Source organism: Nelumbo lutea, chromosome 5, assembly GCF_056320005.1.
Source record: "Nelumbo lutea isolate HS-2025 chromosome 5, American lotus-T2T, whole genome shotgun sequence".
Lineage (NCBI taxonomy): Eukaryota > Viridiplantae > Streptophyta > Magnoliopsida > Proteales > Nelumbonaceae > Nelumbo > Nelumbo lutea.
The window spans coordinates 86,249,027-86,274,549 of record NC_142688.1 but is presented as its reverse complement, the minus strand read 5'-3'; the positions used below and the strand labels follow the sequence as shown (position 1 = coordinate 86,274,549).

Sequence of the window (25,523 nt, the reverse complement as noted above, 5' to 3'; positions counted from 1 at the left end):
TTTCTCGGCTGTTGCAACTAACGCTAATACTCAATTGATTGATGCTAAAAATACTTTTAATGGTAGTCATGACTGCTGCTAATACTGAATTGATTGACGCTAAAAATACTTTTAGTGGCAGTCATGACTGCTGCTAATACTGAATTGACTGCCGCTAAAAATACTTACTGCTGCTGATACTAATTCGACTGTCGTTACAGGTTTGGTGCATTTTATTTTAGTGGCAGCCATGTTCTTCTTTAGCGGCAGTCGCGGCTGCCGCTAAATCAATACTTTGTTTTACATAATCCATAATTTCTTTTTAAATTATTAATGCTTTGCTTCAAATAACTTGTTTTATTTACATTCATCCAATATAAATGCAAAAAACCAATATAAATGCAATTTAAAAGATCCATTTTCCATTCAAAATGTTTTTCTACCAAAAAATTTAATACATTTGAATCACAGATTAATGTACATCTTAGTTACATTAATCTCTAATACAAATTTCACCATCCATTCTCAAAACTCAAAACACTGGCGGTCGGCTGCCTCCTCTCAAAGTTATCTAAGTTCCTTGATTGAATCCATTGACTGCTCTCTCAAAACTCAAAAGAAGTGTCTTTTCTCGAGCCCGATACAACTTTTCAAGGGAGACGCGTCTCTCAGATGCAACACTGTCCCCTAAAAAATGTCACTGCAAAGGGTGAGATGATGTGCCAGAGTCAAAATGGCGTACCACCAAATAGCTCTATGCTTACCCTCATAGTGCCCATTTGTCTCAACAGAAACTGGTTTAACTGGGGCATTTTGTTCAAGTTGATATAATCCACTAACAGATTCTACACAGTCAATAACAGGATATTAGTGTCACACGGAACAGAATCTGTGTCACCTAGAGCATTCTTGAACAATATACACAGAATTAGATCTAATAGTGCACACAGAATAGAAACAAAACCCAAATAACTTATGATTTCCCTCATGCAAATCAATAGGATTACTTCTCTTTTGTTCTAGCTCCATCCCAGAACCTAAAGTTTTTAGTTTCTGAGAATGTCAAATGGTTAAGTGTAAGCATTAAAACAGAAAAAGAGTATCACAAAAAATGAGAATGATTTTAATTCCCATATAGCCCCCTAAAGTAGTAAAGCATAAAGGAAAGAAAACATAGTCACACACAGTTTCTTGTTGATAATATAAAGCAACTTGTTATATAAGATCTAAAAATACCTTGGTTGTATTCACTGAAGATGTAGCTTTAGCACCCTCTGACTCACTGCCGGAAGAACTGGCTGAATCCAAATCTAGAGAACGAAGAAAGTAAAAAACCTAAGAACTAGAACAAAAGTACATGCATAGTGAAAAGTAACCAGATAAATTGGAAACTTAAGAGCAAAAGTCTATAATAGAATAATGACAGTCTAGATTTAAATAAACTACAAGAAGAAACAGTACCTCAAGGTAAAATTCTAAAACATTTCAACATATGACATACTTTCCAAAGAACACCTTAATAAAATTTTAGAGAATTATTTACGGGGAAAGAACAATCCAGCTATAAGGAATAAGCTTGGTAGAAAATAAGCTTGTACACTATTCAAGTGGTTGATCGTAGTTCACAAAATAAATCAAGCCTGCAAACTACAATTACCTTATAATAGTATTACTAGTTCACTTGAAGTAGGTATTTTTGAAAGAGTATTAATGGTTGGATACTTTGAAAGAGTACTATCTACCAAATTCAAGACAACTAGTAGAATTGGAAGTAGACTGCAATAAAGCCTGAGCTTCAAGACCTGCCCTTTCCAACTGTTATCAACTTCAGGAAACATGCTAAAAATTCAAAAAATGAATGGTTGGCTACTCTGAAATCCAAGTCTACAGGTTTACCTCTTCTTGGCTACATTGAAATCCACATTCAAGTCTGATTGCTGCCATAATTACTTCAGGCTAGAGATAGACATTAATTTTGAGGTTCCATTTGGTGGAAATCTGCTTATATTGTGGTTTCCTTTGCTTGGGCATTTAGAATTGTTCTAAATAAATAGAACCAAGCTGTTAAAGATAGGAAAAGTAAATGCAAAACTAAGTTGTTAAAGAGAGGATGTTAAGATTGAAGTCGAAGCTATTGAAGACAAAGACTTAGTTGAGGAAGAAATGATGCTGTGGTTGAAGCTCATGCAATTCAAAGATCAATTGATGTGGAGACAGTGATGAATATAGAAGTGGACATGAATAAAAGTTTTGTTTTTTATTTTTTTCCTAAGGAGAGGATATTGTAGGAAAACATCCAAGAAATTGGAAGAAAAGTTTTTATAGGCCTTTGAAGAGTGGGGGGAAAAATGAAATGGATGGTTTTAACTTCAGGGTGGTATAGTTGGGGAAATAGCTATGCTAAAGACCAGCTATTACACCACATGTCTTTCCAAAATTTTAGCTGATGACCAGAATCCAGTTTAGGAGACTGACCACTATTTAGAAGAGGAAAATTTTCCATAATTTTCTTCCATAAAGAACACCCCAGGGAAGAGAAATTTGATATGGCTACCCAGTGATCTCTGTCATTTTATAGTAAAAGTAATGATTTGTGTGGTTTATCAGTAACTTTATGAGCAAGCAATCTAGAAAATTAAATTTTTGGAGTTGCTGCTTTGCTAATCTTTACTGAAAGTAAAATTTGCCCACATTTCTGATACATATGAGGGAAGAAACTATTCATCTGTGAGGCCTTGTACAAAGACCAATCTAGCAATCTAGCAATTGCTTCTACAAAGACAGAACAGACAACATTGCTTTTAGAACCAATCAAACAATTTTCTTAACCAAATGTATAGTACCCATAGCTAAATCAAGCATATTTTGAAATTAATACAACTAAAGAATGAATAGGAATAACCACACCAGCCAATTCAGTTAATTATTCCAAACTTCTAGTTGGAACATATCTATCCTGTTGATTAGAGTAACTTTTGAAACTTAGGATACTATTATTTCAATCAAGCAACGAAGTTCTCAAAGCCATTGCAAGTAAAATAAACACCTACAATTCTCACAAACTCATGGATTCTTGAACTCCAATTCGAAATCCACACTACCAATCCCACACTGGATAAAAAATGAGAAGAAGTTGTTTGAAACAAAATGAAAACAAAGAAAACAAGAAAAGCTTCCCAATGACACTAAACTTCTGAATCCTGATCTACTATCACATCATATAAATATTAAACACTGAAACGCCCTTCAGTTGAAAAGCTGGTGAGAGAAAGGTAAGCAAAACACTAATGAAGAGGAAATGTATGAGCAAAAATAGATCAAATAATCAACGGAAACAACATTAGTTCCAGTCAAGATCTAACCGAATAGAACATATAGAATACAAAATCTACAATACTTTTCATTATTCAAGCAACCAGATGAAAAAAAAAAGAAGTCCTTCCCATTCGTTCCAATTCAGTAACCAAAGTGAATCAAAGAACAGCAATTGAAGAGAGATCAGATAACTCAAACTCACCTCAAGCTGAATCAACAGAGAAACAGATGAGAGGAGACAGAAACAAGGCTTCACTCCAGACACTACTTTGGTCTGAGACCAAACAATCAAAGAAAGATAGGTTAATGATTTTGGTTTGGTTGAGTTGTCGGCATCGTTCTCATATTTTACATTTTCATCGCAAGAAAGCAACAACTGAGAGCGAGAGAGAGGGAGAGAGGGCGGAAAAAAATGTGAAGAGGAGTAGGTATGGGGGACGAAAGTGGAAATAATACATGGCCCATGTCTTTAGCGGTAGTCGTTTGGTCTTTAGCGTCAGTTTTAAATGACTGCCTCTAAAGACCAATATTTCTAGCATCAGTAACTGAAAAAAATCATTATCATCATCATCATCAATTTAAGATGAGCATTGAAATTTATTATCAGCTTTGCTTTTTTGATTATTTTCATCCAATTATTGTCTTATTTTGAAATACACATCATATGGAACTTTACGATATATTGCAATCTCACCACTCGTTTGAACAAGATATTGTTTCATCCTATTGATACCCCCTCCTTTAAATAATTTTTGGCAATAAATGCCTGTCAATTTCTTTGACCTGTTAGTAGGGTCTACATGAAGGGAAACATTCTCCCATGCAGGATCAGATTTCCCCCTAACATTTGCAGTTGAAGAAGTAGAAGTTGTTGTTGATTGTGAATGTCAAGTTGCAGGTGTTGACATTCTAATTTCTACTTTTTTTTTTCTCTTCTACACCAGCATAAAGAGAAAACAATTATTTTAGATCAAAGCGCCAACATCCCAAGTTCCAACTATTCAAACCTCCAATCTCCAATATAAATAAATATAGATATCAACCACAATTTATTACTTCATCCACAAACAAAATAAATGGATAAATTAGAGAAGAAGGAATACAAAAGGTGAAAAAAATCAAAATATTTTAGAACTTGTGATTTATTATGAAACAAATAATTCATGCTTCATGGTTTATACACTAGAGTTAATCGAATGACATTCATTCTCACTAATCATAAAAGAAATAAATAAATATTCATTCATAAGTCATAGTTATGAATGAAATATATCAACAATATTCATTCATAAATCATAGCAATATTCATTCATTCAAATATATCAATAATATTAATTCGTAAATTACAACAAAATTCATTCATAAATCATATCCATTCCTTCATTCATTAAAAAATATCAATAATATTCATTCATACATCGAAGCAAAATAAATCACTAATTATAAATGAAATTTATCAATAATATCGATATACATTTATTCAAATAGAAATTATCATTTGTCTTTAGTCATAAAAGTCATAAATCTTTAGTCATTTACCTATTTTCCTCTTCAAAACTGTTGTAAAATTCCACTTCAAGCTCCAAAGTCCAAAATCAAATTCAGGTTCCAACTTTCAGCCTTCTAGATTGCAGTTACAACTTAGAAATCACAAAATAAAATTGAAAAAAATATATATATTAAAATGAATAAACTTGGACGTATTAAACAAAACTAGAAACCACAAAAGTTAGCATCTACATTCTACACCAAACTAGAAAAAAATGAAAAATGCAAAATATTAACTTAAAGACTTACTAATAATCCACCTCTCTCTGAACTCTGATTGTAGAGGTTTGATAGTTGATATTGTCGCCGCTCATCGGTGACAAACAAAGCTATGATGTCAAGAACTGGTGCCACCCAAACCATGTCACCCAAAGCCCCAAACTTGGTGGTCTAGTGTTGCCCAAATGAGAGGATGGCGTTTAGTTAGGTGCCGCCGACAACTGGAGATCAGATTTGCCATTTTTCTTCAACCATCTGTCCTCTTTGTGAGTTCGTCCTCTCCTGTTCTAAATCCTACATAAACCCTAGATGTAGAACAGAGTTGGGACTTTTGGGGATTTTACAAATTTTTAAACCTAAAAAATGTAAAAAGATAAGGGGTCGACAGTCGACCTATTGCATGATTACCGGGTCATCGGGTCATCCGGTTCGCTAACTTGTTAAGGGTTTTTACAAAAATCCCGAGTTTTATGAAAACCAGATCCGGAAAATCGACCGAGTGACGATTTGAATGGTTCGACCGTCTAAATCAATAACAAGTTAAAACCTTGTTTAATACTATATAAATTATTTAGTAAAATTTAGTAAGGCTCAATTTGGAAGGAGTACAATTATTAAAAGGTAGGGTTCAAAACCTTGTATTTTGTATTATTTTATACATGTTTGCAGGAAGACTTGCTCATTGATTGGGCTTTGTCTCTACATTAGCATCACACATTTAGGCCTGTGTCCGGTTTGATCATTGGGACATGGTCTTGAATCGAGTCCAACCCTCAGGCAAGAAATTGAGAAAAAATATTTCTTTCATATTTTTATTTTATAATAAAATTAATTTATTTATATTAAAAGACCTCAAACCAAAAATTTGAAAGAAAAGAAATAAAGAAAAACATTATATATTATAAAATATTTTTTTATTACATAATATATATTATTAAATCAGACTCAGCCTTGAATTGGGGTCGTTTCAGAAAGTTGAGCCCGACCTGAAAACGGCTATACTTGATGTTTTGGGACCAAAACCGAACCCGAGCTTCTGCAGGTAACCCGGAGACCTCCTAGATTTCTCGTCTCTGTTTACTCTCTCATAATGGCGATCGATGCTTCTCCGAATTGCTCGCACTCGGTTTGGTTTATGACGAGATGCACTCCAAACTTTCCTAGGGAGAGATTGGCTTGTACCGGTTAAACTCCTTCATCAATTGACAAAATGTCCCTTTCATTTTCAATCTTCAGTCGGGCGGAAGAGTTCTGAAACGTCTTTTGAAGCTATTCCTTTACTCCTTACTCCAGTTGAAGCTACAGAGGCTAATCTTGAATCCGATGACCAAAGTTTGCTCCTTTCTTAGTCTCTTGTGTTGCTAAAAGAACATACACGATGGCTCCGATCCGATTCGGAAATTTGTATAAGGTGAGTTTTGTTTCACTTAATTCAGGGGAAAGATGGGATTTGTGTGGATTCTGGTCACAAAATTTTGTTGTTTTCTTTGGAAAGATTGGTGGTTTTTTTTTTTGGGTTTTATAGGATTCTCTATAACCATAAGATCGTTGTGAGTCTTTCTCTGCTGATCCCTCCTCCTTCCGGTTCCAGGAATGTGAAACTAGAGGAATAATGATTTTCTCTAGTTAAATCCTATCTGGAAATTTATAAAGAAAGAATTTTTTTTCCCTTTATTCACGGGAAAGATGGGATTTTTATGGATTCTGATCATAAAATTTTTGTATTCTTTGGAAAGGTCGGGTTTTATGAAGGATTTTGTATAAGATAGTTTTGACACACTCTTTCTCTCTCTCTCTACAATTCCTCAATCTCTAATCACGAATTCATTCATAAACATCAATTTGTATTCCTTCTTTTTCTTCTTTTTTTTTTGTATCCAGATCTGTATATTTCGGGAGGGTGATCTCCCTATGCTTCTCCAACGGAGAGTACGCAGCCTGCCTAGCGAGTTGTTTAGCGTACTTGTATCTACACCACAGGATGGTTCTCCAAGAGTCAGCAGGACGGTGATCCTTCCTTATGTCTGGATCATCTGTTGCGCCACCCACATGGAGATACTTTAACAACTGAAGCCGAGGTGAATATCGGGCGAGCTTTAGTGAAACCAAGGTGGAAATCAACCGTGATTTGGATTTCTCATGGTGAGGGAATACTGTGTAGCCGGCTTCGTGAATGAACGCAATTCGATTGCTGTTGCCCTGTGTTGGTAGTTTGAGGCCTCAATCTATGTCCTTGTGGTGCACATCCCTGTACCGAAGGCATGGCTCTAGTGGCTATACAGTATGCTTGCTTCCATTAATTTTTCGGTTATCATATCAATTGTTTTCTTTTGGGAAATTAGCAGTAACAGTTTCCTCTGTAATTGATTCGAATGCTAGAGAAGAAAGTGGGGACTGGGGAGCGGAGATGCGGTGGAATAGGTATGTATGACAGTGCAGAAACTCAGAGCTGACCTGCTGGTCATGGGAAGCCATGGCTATGGGTTCTTGAAGAGGTGTGCAGACCATACTATCTGGGTTTAATTTCATTTATTCATGTAAATACATATCATTTGCATTTCTACTCATCTCCTTAGATTTACTCATGTACTTTTTCTTTTGAAATTTTGAAAGAAGATAAGAGGTAAAAGAGTCACAATGTATATTTAAGTCTAATTAAAAACTCAGGCCTCGGGGTGCATTTGAGTCAATTTATGAAAACTGAGAGTATGTTTAAGTCTTTTACCCTGATTTTTTCCGATCAACTAATTTGGTTTCGCAAATTTATTTCGAAATTTTACTTACAATCATAATTTTTAATTTCTTATTGTAAACTAACCAACCCCAAATTTAACCACCTACTAGAAAAGATTGGAAAAAGAATAATGGGATACGAGAAGAATGAGGACTTGGGTTGTTTAGGGAAGAAAGGAAGCGGGAAAAAATGAGAGGGAAAGAAACAAGACTACTTGATGCAGGACCCACCTAGACAACAGCTAATTAGGTGGTTAAAATGGGTCCTAAGCAAGTTGGAAACAGGCCCACAAAGCCTTTAGCTTGTTAGTTCGGAACTTAGCCTTGATTTTCCCAACAAATTAGGCTAGGCAGAACTTGAAAGAGACTAAAATAATCAATATAACATGTAAAACTGGAAATGATAAATTGGTGAAGATGAGGTCAAATAGAGCATCTAGGTTCATTAAATAAATGGATGGAGCTAGTGGGAATGGATTCTATACTACATGGGGAGGTCTGCAGAAACTTAGTGATAAAAAGTTGCAAAAGGAAAGAAAGGAATGTGATGGAAAAGTAAGAAGAGGAATGAAGAAATTCAGGGGACAATCCAGGAGTCATCACCTTCATAAGCTTGCAAGAAGGATGAACAAGAAAAGCACCCTGAGGAATTGATTATCAAATTCTTTGGTTCAACACAGAAGTATCCAAGAAAACACCCTCTAGAGAAATTAACAACTTAAGGTCAGTGGTAGTTTCTAAGCTCATAATACCCCTATGGAATCCAAAACCGCAGGTGTGTGCTAGGGCGGCACACCAAAACCTTAATCCATTTAAATGAAAGTATCTTGGGATATTAAAGGGCTAAATTCAGGCTGAAGGAGTACAGTGGTAGTCTCACATTCAAGATCATGGAAACCGGATATTCTCTGTCTCCAAGAAATCAAAATGGAAGTAATGGAAGCTCAAACAATAAGGAATGTATGGGGAGAGCATGATTGTAATTGGTAGTTTCTTCCAACTATTGGCACAACAAGAGGCTTGGTGGTGATTTGGGATGTAAATTCAGTAGAGGTAAAGGGTAAGAAGGTAGGGCAGTTCTCAGTCTCAATTTTGTTTCAGACTCTGGAGGACGGTTGGGATTTTGTTCTATCCTCAGTTTATGATTCAAATGATAACAGATGGAGGTCTGAATTTTGGGCTTAAATAGATGCAATAAAAGAGGACTGGGACAGACCATGAGTGATAGGAGGAGATTTAAATACTGTTTGGTTCAATTATGAGAGAAAAGGAAGTACCTGACCAAGTAGAGGAATGGTAAAAAGAATTGAACTTTGATGGAAGCTGTCAAGGCAATCCAGGGCCATCGGGCATAGGAGGGATTCAAAGAGATCAAGATAAAAACATCCTTTCCTTTTTTTCAGGACCAGTGGGTGTTGGTGATTCTATAAGTGCTGAGATACTAGCAGCGGTACAAGGCATACATCTGGCCAGTCAATGTTTTTCGAAGAATCAAGGAAAATTTTCATTAAAGAGAAAGAAGAGTTACATCCTAACATCCTTGGTTGTCTAGATGGCACACCTCGTACATTCTCTAAACTTCAAATTAAAAATTATTCTACATTACAAGGCTGTAATTCAAGTGTATTGCAGAAATTTCCAACAAACCTGTTTTAGAGACTTGATCAAAATCTAGAAGTCTGAGAACCCATTCTGAAATCATATTTGTCGCTGCAGCTACCATGTATTGGATGTTGTTTGATCTATTCTCAAAAACTCTTCTATTTCTCTTCCTCCATATAGACCGGCATATTGCAAAAGGGACACAGCTCCACACCATCCTAGCTCTCTTACTGTCTCTGAGCTTTGGCCAGAAAGAGAAAATTTCTGCTGCAGTCGATGGATTGAGCCCACTCACCCCAAATAGAAAAGAGAAGAACTTCCATATGAAACTTGCTATACTGCATGAAAAGAACAAATGAAAAATTGTTTCTTCCTCCTGATTACAAATATGACACCAGTTGGAAAGATGTAAACCTCTAGATTTCAGGTTATCAGAGGTGAGGATGCTGTCATGAGCTACCAGCCATGCGAATGCTTCTACCCTTGGGGGGATTGGGTTGCTCCAAATTCCTTTTCTCTGGTCTGAACCCTTTCCTCTCTTGTTAAAGCTTTATAGAATGACTTGACTGTAAATCTGCCTTCCTTACATTCATTGCACCAAAGACCATCTTCTGCATCTCTAGAAATGCTGGTTCCTTCTAATTTTCTAGAAGCATAATAGACTCTTTCACTTCTTGATCTAGAAGAATTCTTCTGAACTTCAGATTCCAGATCAGTTGCTCCCCTCTCCACTCGTAGCATTGGGCTATTGAGACTTGTTGTTCTATTAGCTTGTATAATCTTGGACACACCTCACATAACTTCCCTATTTCAAGCCACTCGTCTTCCCAAAATCTCACTCTAGAGCCTTCCCCCACTTTAAACTTAATCAATTTTCTGAAATCTTGATTAAAACTTATTATTCCTTTCCAAACACTCTCCCCATATGGGCTTCTCACTTCCCTTGTTTCCCACTCAAATCTTATCACTCCATATTTCCCAACTACCACTCTCCTTCATAAAGCCTCTCTCTCCTTCCCTAGCCCAAACCTCCACAACCATTTCCATAGAAGTGCTTTGTTTATTAACTCTCAGCCCCAACCCACTCCTCTCCTTTGGCTTGCACGCCTTCTCCCACTTAACCAAGTGATACTTTTTGGCACCCCACCCCTTCCCATAAGAAGTCTCTTTGAATCTTCTCAACCTTCATCACCACCTCATTTGGTATTCTCAGCAAGGAGAGAGAATAAGTTGGTAAGCTGGCCAAAACACTCTCTATAAGAGTGATTCACCCTCCCAAAGATAAGTACTAAGCCTTCCATCTATCCAATCTCTTTTCCATTCTTTCTACTACAGGCTTCCAAATGCTTGTTGTCGTTGTCTTTGACCCCAGCGGGAGCCTAAATACATAAAAGGAAGCTCCCCCACTCTGCACTCCATCACCCCTGCAAATTGTTCCATTACAAGAATCTTTTAAAGAAAGTTAACTGGTTGACAAGAAACATGACAGTGATGACCTCTCCCTCAGCTGCAAGGAACAGTGCCGCACTCTCCACTCACATGGATCTCGGGAATTAAAACCATTTGCAAACACTTTGAAACCGTATATAAATATATCATATATAAATTTTGCAAAACAAAATTTCAACAATTGAAATCAACTGCCGGCAGTTTGGTTTCTATCAGAGAGAGTGCATTCCTGATCATTACCTTTGTCCGACAAAGGGGTTGATCCTGTCATTATGATCATCCACTCAGATGAATTCTCAAATTGTCCCAACATACCCAGGTTTTGATCCCCGCTAAGGATCTCACTGATTGGTATATCAAAGACAGCCCGATCCGACACATAGTGAAGTGTCATAATCGAGTCTAGGGGTCAGGTGTAACTTTTCAATTTTGCCCATCTGTCTCTAAGGTTTAGGGCAATACTGGAAATCTGGTCCGGTTCAAGGATTCGAGTAACCTATACTGCATGTGCCTTGGGTCTTACCCCAGTGGCCGAGACAAGCCATCCCAACACTTGGTGGCACACCAGTATCAGCCTTGGCAGGATAAATCTCCCCAGACTTATCCAATGGCTGTGAACATTTAAAATTAACACGAGTCCCTATAAGTGTTCAGTTTTAGGGTCTTACACAGAATTAAACCAAACAACATGAATCAAACATGCATTTTATTTATTTACACTAAATATCAAAAGTACATCAAATCGGATTGAAGCTAAGGGCATACAAAACTGGTTGACAAATCTAGAAATAGTTTGTTGGGGTTACAAGAATCTTTTAAAGAAAGTTAACTGGCTGACAAGAAACATGACAGTTAGGATTCGGTGGGTTAGCAGATCTGTCTTGGGCTACTTTATTATTGTAATTCAGGCTTGTGTGTGTTTATGGGCATATTGTTCAGTCCTAGGGGGAGGTAACACCTCGTGCCTCCTCTTAGGCTGACTGTACACTATTTCTTTGTTTAATAAAACTGCATTCATTTATCAAACAGAAAAAAAGTAGGGGAATGAGGGTTTTTATGTATTTCATAGAAATGTGGGAATTGGTGGATCTACTTTCATAGGGTGGCAAATACACTTGGACAAATAATAAGGCAATCCTGGTCAAATTGGATTGGTTTGTGGTGTCTACAGAAAGGGAAGAGAAGTTCCCCACCCTTTCACTTGAGCCTTGCCAAGACCTCCTCCTGATCACACCCTCATTTGTCTGGACTGTAGTGGTTTTTAGCCTAAGCCATCACCCTTTAGATTTGAAAATTTGTGGCTCAAGGAGGAAGGTTTTGTGGATCAGCTGAGAAGGTGGTGGGAAGATTTGCATGTGGAAGGGTCAACCAGCCATGTGTTTAGTAAAAAGCTGAAAAATTTAAAAGGGCAGAACTTTTAAACTGGTTGGTCAGAAAAAGATATGTTTGGGAACAATTTCAGAGATTGGCCAAGAAGAAGAAAGGCAAGTCTCACAGGAGGAGAGGAGGAAACGATTGGGTACAGAGTTAGAGTTTGATAAAATTTCTTTACAAGAAGAATTGAAAAGGAGGCAACACTATAAGTATTTTTGGCTGAAGGAAGAAGATAAAAACATGTTCTTCCACAAAATGGCCAATGCTAGAATGTGGGAAAATTCCATCAAGAGGCTTATAGTGAATAGGGAAGTGGTCGAGGAAAGCAGGGTCGAGAATTATATCGTGAGCTTTTATGAGAACCTATATAAAGAGGGCTGGATAGACAGACCTAAACTTGATATGCTTGATATAGTTTCCATTTCATAGGAGCAAGCTAGTGATTTAGAGGGAATTCAGGGAAGAGGAGTCATGGGATGCAATTAGAGAGATGGAAGGGGACGAGATTCTGGGTCCAGATTGTTTTACTATGATCTTTTTCAAACATTGCTGGGATTTCTTGAAGGGGGCATCTTGAGGGTAGTAGAGGAATTTCATGATTGAGCAACACTAGAAAGAAGTTTGAACTCGACTTTTATCACTCATTCCAAAAAAGCAAGGGACTGAAGAGCTCAATGATTATAGGCCAATAAACTTGATACGTAGCATTTACAAAATGCTTGCAAAGGTGTTAGTAAAGAGACTAAATTTAGTGTTGCAGAGCATATTTTCAGATAATCAAATTGCTTTTGTAGAATGACAATTTGTGGTGGATGGGTTTTGGTTGCAAACGAGTTAATTGATTCTAGGCTAAGTAGAACAAAATATATGCAATTAGATTGTGTATATTGCTATAATAAAATACTGAAAATACAACTGTTAAAGAAAAGCAAATATCTAGCATACAAAACATAATCCATGGTTCTAGATAGACCTTCTCGCTTCTTCACCTCCCGTGCTTTCAGCCTGTACTGTTTTTCATGTTCTTTCCGGCAGCGTTCTCGGTGATCAGAATATTCTTGAAAACGGTTGAAGATCATATTACATCTATCACACTGTCCCTGGATACTTGCAATGAATATCCCCACGTTTCGCTGGTATCTGTTCACCATCCTCACTCGTTCTTGATGGTGAATTTTTTTTTCTTTTTTTTCTTGGACCCTTCATTCGATTTCTGGTGGCGATTCCTATTTTTCTGAGCCATCTGGAAGGAGTGTAATTAGATTAGAAAACGATAGGACTTATATCAACAGATCACAAATTAATAAGCAACTATCAGGCCTAATAATCTACACAAATGGAAGTGATACCTTTAGACGATACGATAAGGGAAAAAAGTACTCTCCGGTGATGGACGATCCAAGGGAAAAAGTAGGGGCTCTCTTTTTGTAATTCCTCTATTCCCTTTAAAAATCAATTCCAAGCGTAGCTGAATCAGGCAGGGGGGGGGGGTGATTTTCGCTGCCCACTCTGGATAGGAATTCCTCACTAGAGTGGACAGCGTAATGCCACTGACATCACGTTAAGGTGGCCATAAAACATCGGTTGCATTTTTTTTTTTAATTTTTGCAAAAGATATAAAGCTTTTCGTGGGAAACTGATTTGTCTTTTCTCCCTCTGAATATGATTATTATAATATGATTTTAATATAAATATTATATAACTTTAATTTTTAAAATTATAAAAATGTATTTCTATCAATGTTTTTGAACCATTGTTCATCCAGACGGTTGGACTTTTCATGAGAACGGGGCCACAGTTGGAGCGTTGGACCTGGTGACCTGGTCCTTCACCATGATCGCCTGCGGGTCACCCACTTGTAGGCTGAGCCAACTCCTTATGGTCTCACTTCTGGATATTCTCCTCCTATGGGTCTATGCAGTGTTTTTGGTGCCTATAGTTCCTATGATTAACATGCTCCTTTCTTCACCCGGGACATAGGTCGCATCCTCCACTTTGGATGTCTGTGTCTTCGCTTGGTTTTGTGAAAGCTCCACCGGTTGGCGTCTGTCTTTTGCAGGAGTGACCGACTTGTTCACCTCCTGACCGACCTCTTATGTTCGGCCCTGCATTTGACAATGTGTCTAGTCATTCGTGTGTTGGGGCTGCTGGTTTTGAGAGGGAACCTGCGGCAGCATTGGCCCGAGAGCGGCCATGCGCTGCTCCTAGGATTGCATGTGCAGGGCCATGCTCCGAACATGCCACATGAGCTCTTGAAATTGGGCTTAATCAACTCCCATGGGAATCAAAGACGGCTCGACTGTTGGCAGTTGCCCCCTGGTTGAAGTACTTACTTCCCTGCTGGAGGACATCTCAGATGTAGAATGCTGAGATCGATGTACCAATCTGCAAGAGTATAAGAAAATAAGTGTCTGGGGGTTTAGACACATGGTGAGCATTCCGATGCTTAAATCAACCGAGCCAGTTGAGAGCAGTGAGCAAGAAAGTGAGAGCTTAGTTGCACTAATTTGTGCATACCTTCCTAGAAAGTGAGAGCTTGGTTTATGTCCTTTATATAGGCATTGGGGTCCTTATCCCGCATTTGAGATATTCGGGGACGTTGGGCCTTATCTGTACATTATTTTCAGGGTGCGTCCCTTCCATGTTGACGATAGATGTTATCTGGCCTCTCCAAGTTATATGGAGGGTGGGTTCATCCGTGCCGAATGGGGGTCGTATTGCAGCCCGACTCGGAACCATCTGGCATGTTACTCTAGTTGGGGAAATAGCTATGCTAAAAATCTGCTATTACATCACATGTCTTTCCAAAATTTTAGCTGATGACCAGAACCCAGTTTAGGAGACTGACCATTGTTTAAAAGAGGAAAAGTTCTCATAATTTTCTTCCATAAAGAACACCCCAGAGGAGAAATTTGAGATGGGTATCTAGTGATCTCTGTCATTTTATAGTAAAAGTAATGATTTGTGTGGTTTATCAGTAACTTTATGAGCAAGCAACTTAGAAAATTAAATTTTTGGAGTTGCTCCTTTATTAATCTTTACTGAAACTATTCATCTGTGAGGTCTTGTATAAAGACCAATCTAGCAATTGCTTCTACAAAGACAGAACAGACAACATTGCTTTTAGAACCAATCTAGCAATTTTCTTAACCAAATGTATAGTTCTCATATCTAAATCAAGCAGATTTTGAAATTAATACAACTAAAGAATGAATAAGAATAATCACACCAGCCAATTCAGTTAATTATTCCAAACTTCTATTTGGAACATATCTATCCCGTTGATTAGAGTAACTTTTGAAACTTAGGATACTATTATTTCAACCAAGCAACGAAGTTCTCAAAGCCATTGCAAGTAAAATAAACACCTACAATTCTCACACTCATGGATTCCTGAACTCCAATTCGGAATCTACACTACCAATCCCATCTCTGGATCCAAAATGAGAAGAAATTGTTTGAAACAAAATGAAAACAAGAAAACAAGAAAAGCTTCCCAATCAACACTAAACTTCTGAATCCTGATCTACTATCACATCATATAAATATTAAACACTGAAACGCCCTTCAGTTGAAAAGCTGGTGAGAGAAATGTAAGCAAAGCACTAATCAAGAGGAAATGTATAAGCAAAAATAGATCAAATAATCAACGGAAACAACATTAGTTCCAGTCAAGATCTAACCGAACAGAACATATAGAATACAAAATCTACAATACTTTTCATTATTCAAGCAACCAGATGAAAAAAAAAGAAGTCCATCCCATTCGTTCCAATTCAGTAACCAAAGTGAATCAAAGAACAGCAATTGAAGAGAGATCAGAGAACTCAAACTCACCTCAAGCTGAATCAACAGAGAAACAGATGAGAGGAGACAGAAACAAGGCTTCACTCCAGACACTACTTTGGTCTGAGACCAAACAATCAAAGAAAGATAGGTTAATGATTTTGGCTTGGTTGAGTCGTTGGCATCGTTCTCATATTTTTACATTTTCATCGCAAGAAAGCAACGACTGAGAGCGAGAGAGAGGGCGGAAAAAAATGTGAAGAGGAGTAGATATGGGGGAGGAAAGTGAAAATAATACTTGGCCCGTGCCTTTAGCGATAGTCGTTTGGTCTTTAGCGTCAGTTTTAAATGACTGCCGCTGAAGATCAATATTTCTAGCATGAGCATTGAAATTTATTATCAGCTTTGCTTTTCTGATTATTTTCATCCAATAATTGTTTTATTTTGAACTACACATCATATGGAACTTTACGATATATTGCAATCTCACCACTCGTTTGAGCAAGTATTGTTTCATCCTATTGATACCCCTCCTTTAAATAACTTTTGGCAATAAATGCTTGTCTATTTCTTTGACCTATTAGTAGGGTCTACATGAAGGGAAACATTCTCCCATGCAGGATCAGATTTCCCCCTAACATTTGCAGGTGTTGACATTCTAATTTCCCCCTAAAGAGAAAACAATTATTTTAGATCAAAGCACCAACACTCCCAAGTTCCAACTATTCGAACTTCCAATCTCCAATAAAAATAAATATAGATATCAACCACAATTTATTACTTCATCCACAAACAAAAATAAATGGATAAATTAGAGAAGAAGGAATACAAAAGGTGAAAAAAAATCAAAATATTTTAGAACTTGTGATTTATTATTAAACAAATAATTCATGCTTCATGGTTTATACACTAATGTGAATCGAATAACATTCATTCTCACTAATCATAAAAGAAATAAATAAATATTCATTCATAAGTCATAGTTATGAATGAAATATATCAACAATATTCATTCATAAATCATAGCAATATTCATTCATTCAAATATATCAATAATATTAATTCGTAAATTGCAACAAAATTCATTCATAAATCATATCCATTCATTCATTCATTCAAAAATATCAATAACATTCATTCATACATCGAAGCAAAATAAATCATTAATTATAAATGAAATTTATCAATAATACCAATATACATTCATTAAATAGAAATTATCATTTATCTTAGTCATAAAATTCATAAATCATAGTCCTAATTAATCATAAAAAATATAAACCATGATAAAAATGAAAATTATCATTTATCTATTTTCCTCTTCAAAATTGTTGTAAAATTCCACTTCAAGCTCCAAAGTCCAAAATCAAATTCAGGTTCCAACTTTCAGCCTTCAAGATTGTAGTTACAACTTAGAAATCACAAAATAAAATTGAAAAAGATATATATTAAAATGAATAAACTTGAAGGTATTAAACAAAACTAGAAACCACAAAAGTTAGCATCTACATTCTACACCAAACTAGAAGAAAAAAATGAAATATGCAAAATATTAACTTAAAGACTTACTAATAATCCACCTCTCTGAACTCTGATTGTACAAGTTTGATAGTTAGTACAGTTGCCGTTCATCGGTGACAAACAAAGCTATGATGTCAAGAACTGCTGCCATCCAAACCATGTCACCCAAAGCCCCAAACTTGGAGGTCTAGTGTCGCCCAAATGAGAGGATGGCGTTTAGTTAGGTGCCGCCAACAACTAGAGATCAGATTTGCCATTCTTCTTCAACCATCTGTCCTCTTCGTGAGTTCGTCCTCTCCTGTTCTAAATCTTACATAAACCCTAGATCTAGAACAGAGTTGGGACTTTTGGGGATTTTACAAATTTTCAAACTTAAAAAATGTAAAAATAGAAGGGGTCGACAGTCGACCTATTGCTTCATTACCGGGTCATCAGGTCATCCGGTTCGCTAACTTGTTAAGGGTTTTTACAAAAATCCCGAGTTTTATGAAAACCAAATCTGAAAAATCGGCCGAGTGACGGTTTGAATGGTTCAACCGTCTAAGTCAATAACAAGTTAAAACCTTGTTTAATACTATATAAACTATTTAGTAAAATTTAGTAAGGCTCAATTTGGAAGGAGTACAATTACTAAAAGGTAGGGTTCAAAACCTTGTATTTTGCATTATTTTGTACATGTTTGCAGGAAGACTTGCTCATTGATTGGGCTTTGTCTCTACATTAGCATAACACATTTAGGCCTGTGTCCGGTTTGATCACTGGACCATGGTCTTGAATCGAGTCCAACCCTCAGGCAAGAATTTGAGAAAAAATATTTCTTTTATATTTTTATTTTATAATAAAATTAATTTATTTATATTAAAAGACCTCAAACAAAAAATTTGAAAGAAAAGAAATAAAGAAAGACATTATATATTATAAAATATTTTTTTATTACATAATATATATTATCAAATCAGACTCAGCCTTGAATTGGGCTTGTTTCAGAAAGTTGAGCCCGACCTGAAAACGGCTATACTTGATGTTTTGGACCAAATCCGAACCCGAGCTTCTGCGGGTAACCCGGAGACCTCCTAGATTTCTCGTATCTGTTTACTCTCATAATGGCGATCTATGCTACTCCGAATTGCTCGCACTCGGTTTGGTTTATGACGAGATGCACTCCAAACTTTCCTAGGGAGAGATTGGCCTGTACTGGTTAAACTCCTTCATCAATTGACAATATATCCCTTTCATTTTCAATCTTCAGTCGGGCGGAAGAGTTCTGAAACGTCTTTTCCTCGCTCCCTGTTTCTTATTTTTCTTCTTCTCACTTGAAGATATTCCTTTACTCCTTACTCCAGTTGAAGCTACAGAGGCTAATCTTGAATCCGATGACCAAAGTTTGCTCCTTTCTTAGTCTCTTGTATTGCTAAAAGAACATACACGATGGCTCCGATCCGATTCGGAAATTTGTATAAGGTGAGTTTTGTTTCACTTAATTCAGGGGAAAGATGGGATTTGTGTGGATTCTGGTCACAAAATTTTGTTGTTTTCTTTGGAAAGATTGGTGGTTTTTTTTTGGGGTTTTATAGGATTCTCTATAACCATAAGATCGTTGTGAGTCTTTCTCTGCTGATCCCTCCTCCTTCCGGTTCCAGGAATGTGAAACTAGAGGAATAATGATTTTCTCTAGTTAAATCCTATCTGGAAATTTATAAAGAAAGAATTTTTTTTCCCTTTATTCACGGGAAAGATGGGATTTTTATGGATTCTGATCATAAAATTTTTGTATTCTTTGGAAAGGTCGGGTTTTATGAAGGATTTTGTATAAGATAGTTTTGACACACTCTTTCTCTCTCTCTCTACAATTCCTCAATCTCTAATCACGAATTCATTCATAAACATCAATTTGTATTCCTTCTTTTTCTTCTTTTTTTTTTTGTATCCAGATCTGTATATTTCGGGAGGGTGATCTCCCTATGCTTCTCCAACGGAGAGTACGCAGCCTGCCTAGCGAGTTGTTTAGCGTACTTGTATCTACACCACAGGATGGTTCTCCAAGAGTCAGCAGGACGGTGATCCTTCCTTATGTCTGGATCATCTGTTGCGCCACCCACATGGAGATACTTTAACAACTGAAGCCGAGGTGAATATCGGGCGAGCTTTAGTGAAACCAAGGTGGAAATCAACCGTGATTTGGATTTCTCATGGTGAGGGAATACTGTCTAGTCGGCTTCGTGAATGAACGCAATTCGATTGCTGTTGCCCTGTGTTGGTAGGTTGAGGCCTCAATCTATGTCCTTGTGGTGCACATCCCTGTACCGAAGGCATGGCTCTAGTGGCTATACAGTATGCTTGCTTCCATTAATTTTTCGGTTATCATATCAATTGTTTTCTTTTGGGAAATTAGCAGTAACAGTTTCGTCTGTAATTGATTCGAATGTTAGAGAAGAAAGTGAAAGAATGGTAATATCCATCATATGGACGCCATAAATGTTGCGGAATGGGTGAGCGAATTTCAAAAGTTTTTCTATCTTCTTCCAACTCGGAATCGTATTCTATAAATTTTGAATACAATATTCAAAGATCTTTCTTAAACATAATCAAACCAGATCTAAACCAAAGACAAGGGAGGAATTATACTTGACCCAGATAAGCAGTATCTCCCAAAAATGGTGTTCACGCCCAAAGAGGACACTAAGATCCGCTCCTGCTGAAGATGACACAGTTGTATATGGAACGGAACCAGCAGAGTGCGTCTTATACCCTGAATCCTTCGCAAGAATCCTTTGGAAACTCTGAGCACCAAAATCTTTTCAGTTCTTTCTGCAAAAACTGATATCAAGAACAGATTTCTTGATTTCCTTCTTTCAAAAATCCAATATTGTCAGAAAAAATTGCGGCGACTGGAAGAGAACTCCTGAGATGAAGATGACTGAAATTGCTTCTCTTCTCTCTAGAGTGTGTATGAGATCCAATCTCAATTCGCATGATGATTTATTACACAAACCTTTAGTTCAAATTCTGTTATTATTCTCTTAGGGTTTTTTCCTCTTTTTTTTCTTGATTAAGAAACCTCCTTAGGAGGAGTTATCCCAATCCAAATCGGTATTTGGATAGGGGATGATCTTAATCCTATCTGCAAATTAAGTTAGCTTACTTCTGATCTTATCAAGAGGTTACAAGATTTAAATCTGATTTGAATTTGGTCTCCCACAGTGGATTAAGTTAAAGGCCCAATCCTTTTGCTAACTTTAATCTCAGATCCGCCCCATAAATGAGTGATCATATCAGCCTAGTTCGAAATGGGCTTTTGGCCCATTAAGTGTTCAGTGCTTAAATAGTTTTCAATCTGCTGCCCAGTTGGGCTTCTTTGTATGGCATGGGACCCAAGCATTGATCTACACACCAGCCACATGGGTTCGGCCCAACCTTTATTATAAGGCCTATCCGAATTCACTGAGAAGCCCAGTAAACCCCTTGAGCCCATCATATGGACCCTATGGGCCCAACACTTGCATTAATTGGTCCATGGGCCAAGCCATCTTATAAAAGTCCAAGGACTGTGGGCAGGTGCAAGATTATCCCATCAGGTATTATCCTAAATGGTCTTACACTTAACCTCTCAGCCCTTAATGATCAAGAACTGACCGACAACAGATGACATCTCCCTCGGCTGCAAGGTACAGTGCTGCACTCTCCACTCACATGGATCCCGGGAATTAAAACCATTTGCAAACATTTCAAAATCGTACATATTTATATTATCATATATAATTTTTCAAAACAAAATTTCAACGATTGAAATCAATTGCTGGCAGTTTGGTTTCCATCAGAGAGAGCGCATTCCCGATCATTACCTTTATTCGACAAAGGGGCTGATCTTGTCACTATGATCACTCACTCAGATGAATTCTTAGACTGCCCCAACATGCCCAGGTTTTGACTTCCGCTAAGGATCTCACTGATTGGTATATCAAAGACAATCTGATTCGATACCTAGTGAAGTGTCATAATCGAGTCTAGGGGTTAGGTGTAATTTTTCAGTTTTGCCCATCTGTCTCCAAGGTCCAGGGCAATACTGAAAATCTGGTCCGGTTCAAGGATTCGAGTAATTCCATACTGCATGTGCCTTGGGTCTTATCCTAGTGGCTGAGACAAGCCATCCCGACACTTGGCGGCACACCAGTATCAGCCTTGGTAGAATAAATCTCCCCAGACTTATCTAATGGCTGTGAACATTTAAAACTAACACGAGTCTCAATAAGTGTTCAGTTTTAGGGTCATACACAGAATTATACCAAACAACATGAATCAAAATGCACTTTATTTATTTATACTAAATATCAAAAGTACATCAAATTAGATTGAAGCTAAGGGCATACAAAACTATCCAACAACTCCCACTTGCACTTAGGTCCAACCTAGTACAAGTCGGAGTCCTATACTTTCCACGTGTTTCTCAAACACCTTTTGTGTTAGTGGCTTAGTCAATGGGTCTGCCACATTATCCACTGATGCTACTTTCTGAATTAGGACGTCCCCTCTACCAACGATCTCCCGTAGTATGTGATACTTCCTCTCGATGTGCTTTGACTTCAAGTGGGCCCGAGGCTCTTTAGCTTGGGCGATCGATCCATTGTTGTTACACAACAACGGGATGGGTGATGTGCTGGACGGAATCACTCCCAATTCGTGTATGAATTTCGTCATCCACACGGCTTCCTTGGCAGCTTCACTTGCGGCAATGTACTCAGCCTCGGTTGTAGAATCTGTAGTGGACCCCTGTTTTCCTATCGTGAAAACATACCCACATGTAGATTTTCTATCATCTGGATCCGACTGAAAAATTGCATCAGTATATCCTAAAACTTGTAGTGAACTACCATCGAATACCAGACAAAACTCTTTTGTCCTTCGAAGGTATTTGAGTATGTTCTTCACAGCAGTCCAATGCTCCTGCCCTGGGTTAGCCTGGAATCTGCTTACCACACTCACTGCCTGAGCAATGTCCAGGCGAGTGCACAACATAGCATACATGATGCTCCCTACGGTGAGGCATAGGGAACGTCTCTCATGCCCTCAATCTCCTCAAAATTCTTGGGAGACATCTTCTTGGAGAGAGTGACTACGTGCCTGAAATGAACGTTTCCTTTCTGCTCACTTGGGTCATAGAATAGATAACCCACCGAATCTTTTGGGTAGCCTATAAATAAGCAACGACCGGTTTTGGATTTCAACTTGTCTGCACTCGTTCTTTTAACGTGTGCAAGACAACCCCAAATCTTCAAGTGTCTTACACTTGGCTTCCTTCTGGTCCACAGTTCATATGGAGTTTTTGGAACCGATTTGGTTGAAACCCGATTCAGCACGTAAATAGCAGTCTCCAATGCATATCCCCAAAAGGATGTGGGTAATTCTGAGCGTACGAGAAGTGACCGAACCATGTCCAACATGGTCCTATTCCTCCTCTCTGAAACACCGTTGAGTTGAGGTGTAGCAAGAGGAGTTAATTGTGACACTATCCCGTTGACCTTCAAGTAGTCCCTGAATTCGTCAGAGAGATACTTGCTACATCGATCCGATCAAAGGGCCTTAATTTGTCTCCCTAACTATTTCTCGACTTCCTATCTAAACTCTTTGAACTTTTCAAAGGATTCAGACTTGTGTCTCATTAGGTACACGTAACCATATCGTGAAAAATCATCTGTAAAGGTGATGAAATACATGTGTTGGTTCCGTGTCCTAACACTCAGGGGACCACATACATCAGTATGTATTAGGTCAAGTGTGCCTACACATCTTTCAGGCTTACCGCCAAATGGCCGCTTAGTCATCTTACCTTGGAGGCAGGGCTCACAAGTGGGAAGATTTTCTACGGTTAGAAAATCCAAAGGACCATCCTTTACCAGCTTTGTGATTCGGTCAACACCGATATGGCCAAGTCGGTAATGCCAGAGGCACATGGGATTTACTATATCATGAGTTCTCTTCTTGGGATTTTTGACCGACGTAGTTTCAGTTAAGTTAGTTTCCAGAGAAGGATGTAGAACATAGATATCGTTCTCCAGTTCCCCGCATGCAATAAATTTGTTATTCCGTTTAATAGTAATCATATCACTAAAATAAACAGTATATCCATCAGCACACAATTTAGAAATAGAAATTAAATTTCTTCTCAAGTTCTGTACATAAAGACAATCTTTAAGTACAAACACTCATTCTCTAGAGACTAATTCTACGGTTCCTATTTCCGTAGTTGCAAAACTTACAGTCATTCCCAAGAATAGTGTCACTTTGCCTTCACTCAATCTTCTGCTAATTTTGAACCCCTGCAGTGAGTTACACGCATGAGTTGAAGCCCTATAGTCAATACACCAGGACACAGAAGTAACTAACATATTAGTTTCTATGACACAAGTTTCGACACTACATTTCTTAGATTCCATGTAAGTAGGACAGTTCCTCTTCCAGTGGTCGGTCTGTTTGCAGAAGTGACAGACATCAGATGCCTTGTTCTTCTTCTGCTTCTTGGGCTTGGCAGCTTTCTTCTGGGGCTTCTTTGCCTTTCTCTTTTTCTTGCTCGATTTGTTAGCTTCAGCAAGCATAACCACAGGTTCATCCTTCTTAAATAGATCCTCAGCCCTCTGCAACATATTGCTGAGTTCCTGGACGCTGACATTCAACTTGTTCATGTTGTAGTTCATTGTGAATGCATTAAAGGAAGAGGGCAAAGAATTCAGGATGGCATCCACTTGTGTGCCAAGATCTTGCCCAGATCCTAGGGCTTCGAGTTCGTTAATGTAGCCCATCATCTGAAGACAATGGTCATGAACTTTCTGCCCTTTGGACATCTGTGCGGTCATTAACAGTTTCAAGACCTTCTATCGAGTAGAACGATTATGTTCTTCATACATTGTCTTTAGACTGTCCAATATGTCATTGGCTAGTTCGATTTGATCGAACTGCCTCTGTATTGAGTTGTCTAGTGAGACAATGACAAAGCAGCAGGCTAGGGAGTTTTTATCCTCCCAATCTTGGTAGCCCCTCCTACGGGCCTTAGAAGCCCTATCACCCTTACGCTCCGGGGTAGGATTTTTCACCACCTTATCTAACTTTTTGGAAGTTAGGACCAGCATAAGATTTCTATACCAGTCGGCATAGTTTGACCCTTAAGCTTATTATCGTCTAGAAGCTTTGCGAATTGATCGTTTGCCATTTTCTGATAAAACAGCAAAGACGTTAGTCCACAACCTTAGTTTGATTCATGTTACTTACATAGATATGTTTTTTCATCTATGTTCCATTCCCATTTTTCTCATCTCTGAGATTTCTCTCATTTCTTAGTGATGGAGACGGCGAAATGTCTCTAGAAATGTGGGAAATCACATAGGGTGCGTGAAGCCAACTGTTTCAGTTGCATAACCCCACCACCTTTCTATGATAGATCATATTCACTCATCAAATGAGTTTCCCTTTGGCCTCTGTCAGACAATGTTCAGAGCCATTTTCAGGTAAACATTTCTGTCCAGTGAGTGCTCACCCATCATATTCAGGTTATGCCAAGGTACCGTGAGAGAGTTCCCATTTTCTGGTGAAGCCCCTCCCACATCAATCTATGACGCCCCTATCATCTTATGAAACACTCTGACAAATCCAACAACAAATGGATAGTCCAATGTTATGGTGTGTTTCCTCATTATTGAATGACCCATCATTGTGCTAATGACGGAAGGCCTTTAGAGAGTCCATCATATGGATCTCCCTATCACATCCACTCATATTTTCTGGAGAGAACAAAATTACGCCCTAGTTCTAATTTTAGGTCAAACCAAAGTGGCTTCCATTGACTTTCATAAAGTCATATTTCTGGTGGGCCTTAATCAGCTAGGGTTTCCATACGCATCCCTTTTCAGGGTTGTGGGGCCCACCAAGTAAGGAGGGGTCATTCAATGACCTTATGGAACACAATGGCAATGATGTTCATTCAACCATGGTGTGCGTAAGAGCCACTA

The 25,523-nt window shown here is 37.9% G+C and overlaps 4 long non-coding RNA genes across 4 annotated transcripts; 2 read left to right on the top strand and 2 right to left on the bottom strand.

Moving 5' to 3' along the window:
- Window positions 1-375: 375 nt before the first annotated feature.
- Window positions 376-5,405, bottom strand: LOC148853263 (uncharacterized). The gene is made up of 5 exons (XR_016099213.1): window positions 5,092-5,405; window positions 4,834-4,934; window positions 1,216-1,289; window positions 744-824; window positions 376-666 (listed from the first exon to the last, which is right to left on the bottom strand). It is a non-coding gene; the product is annotated as an uncharacterized LOC148853263 (long non-coding RNA).
- Window positions 5,406-6,019: 614 nt separating this feature from the next.
- LOC148853262 (uncharacterized) lies at window positions 6,020-7,785 on the top strand. The gene is made up of 2 exons (XR_016099215.1): window positions 6,020-6,472; window positions 6,943-7,785. It is a non-coding gene; the product is annotated as an uncharacterized LOC148853262 (long non-coding RNA).
- A 9,361-nt stretch (window positions 7,786-17,146) lies between these two features.
- LOC148853261 (uncharacterized) lies at window positions 17,147-17,905 on the bottom strand. The gene is made up of 2 exons (XR_016099216.1): window positions 17,575-17,905; window positions 17,147-17,396 (listed from the first exon to the last, which is right to left on the bottom strand). It is a non-coding gene; the product is annotated as an uncharacterized LOC148853261 (long non-coding RNA).
- Window positions 17,906-18,630: 725 nt separating this feature from the next.
- On the top strand, window positions 18,631-20,002 carry LOC148853260 (uncharacterized). The gene is made up of 2 exons (XR_016099214.1): window positions 18,631-18,987; window positions 19,458-20,002. It is a non-coding gene; the product is annotated as an uncharacterized LOC148853260 (long non-coding RNA).
- The last annotated feature ends 5,521 nt before the right edge of the window (window positions 20,003-25,523 follow it).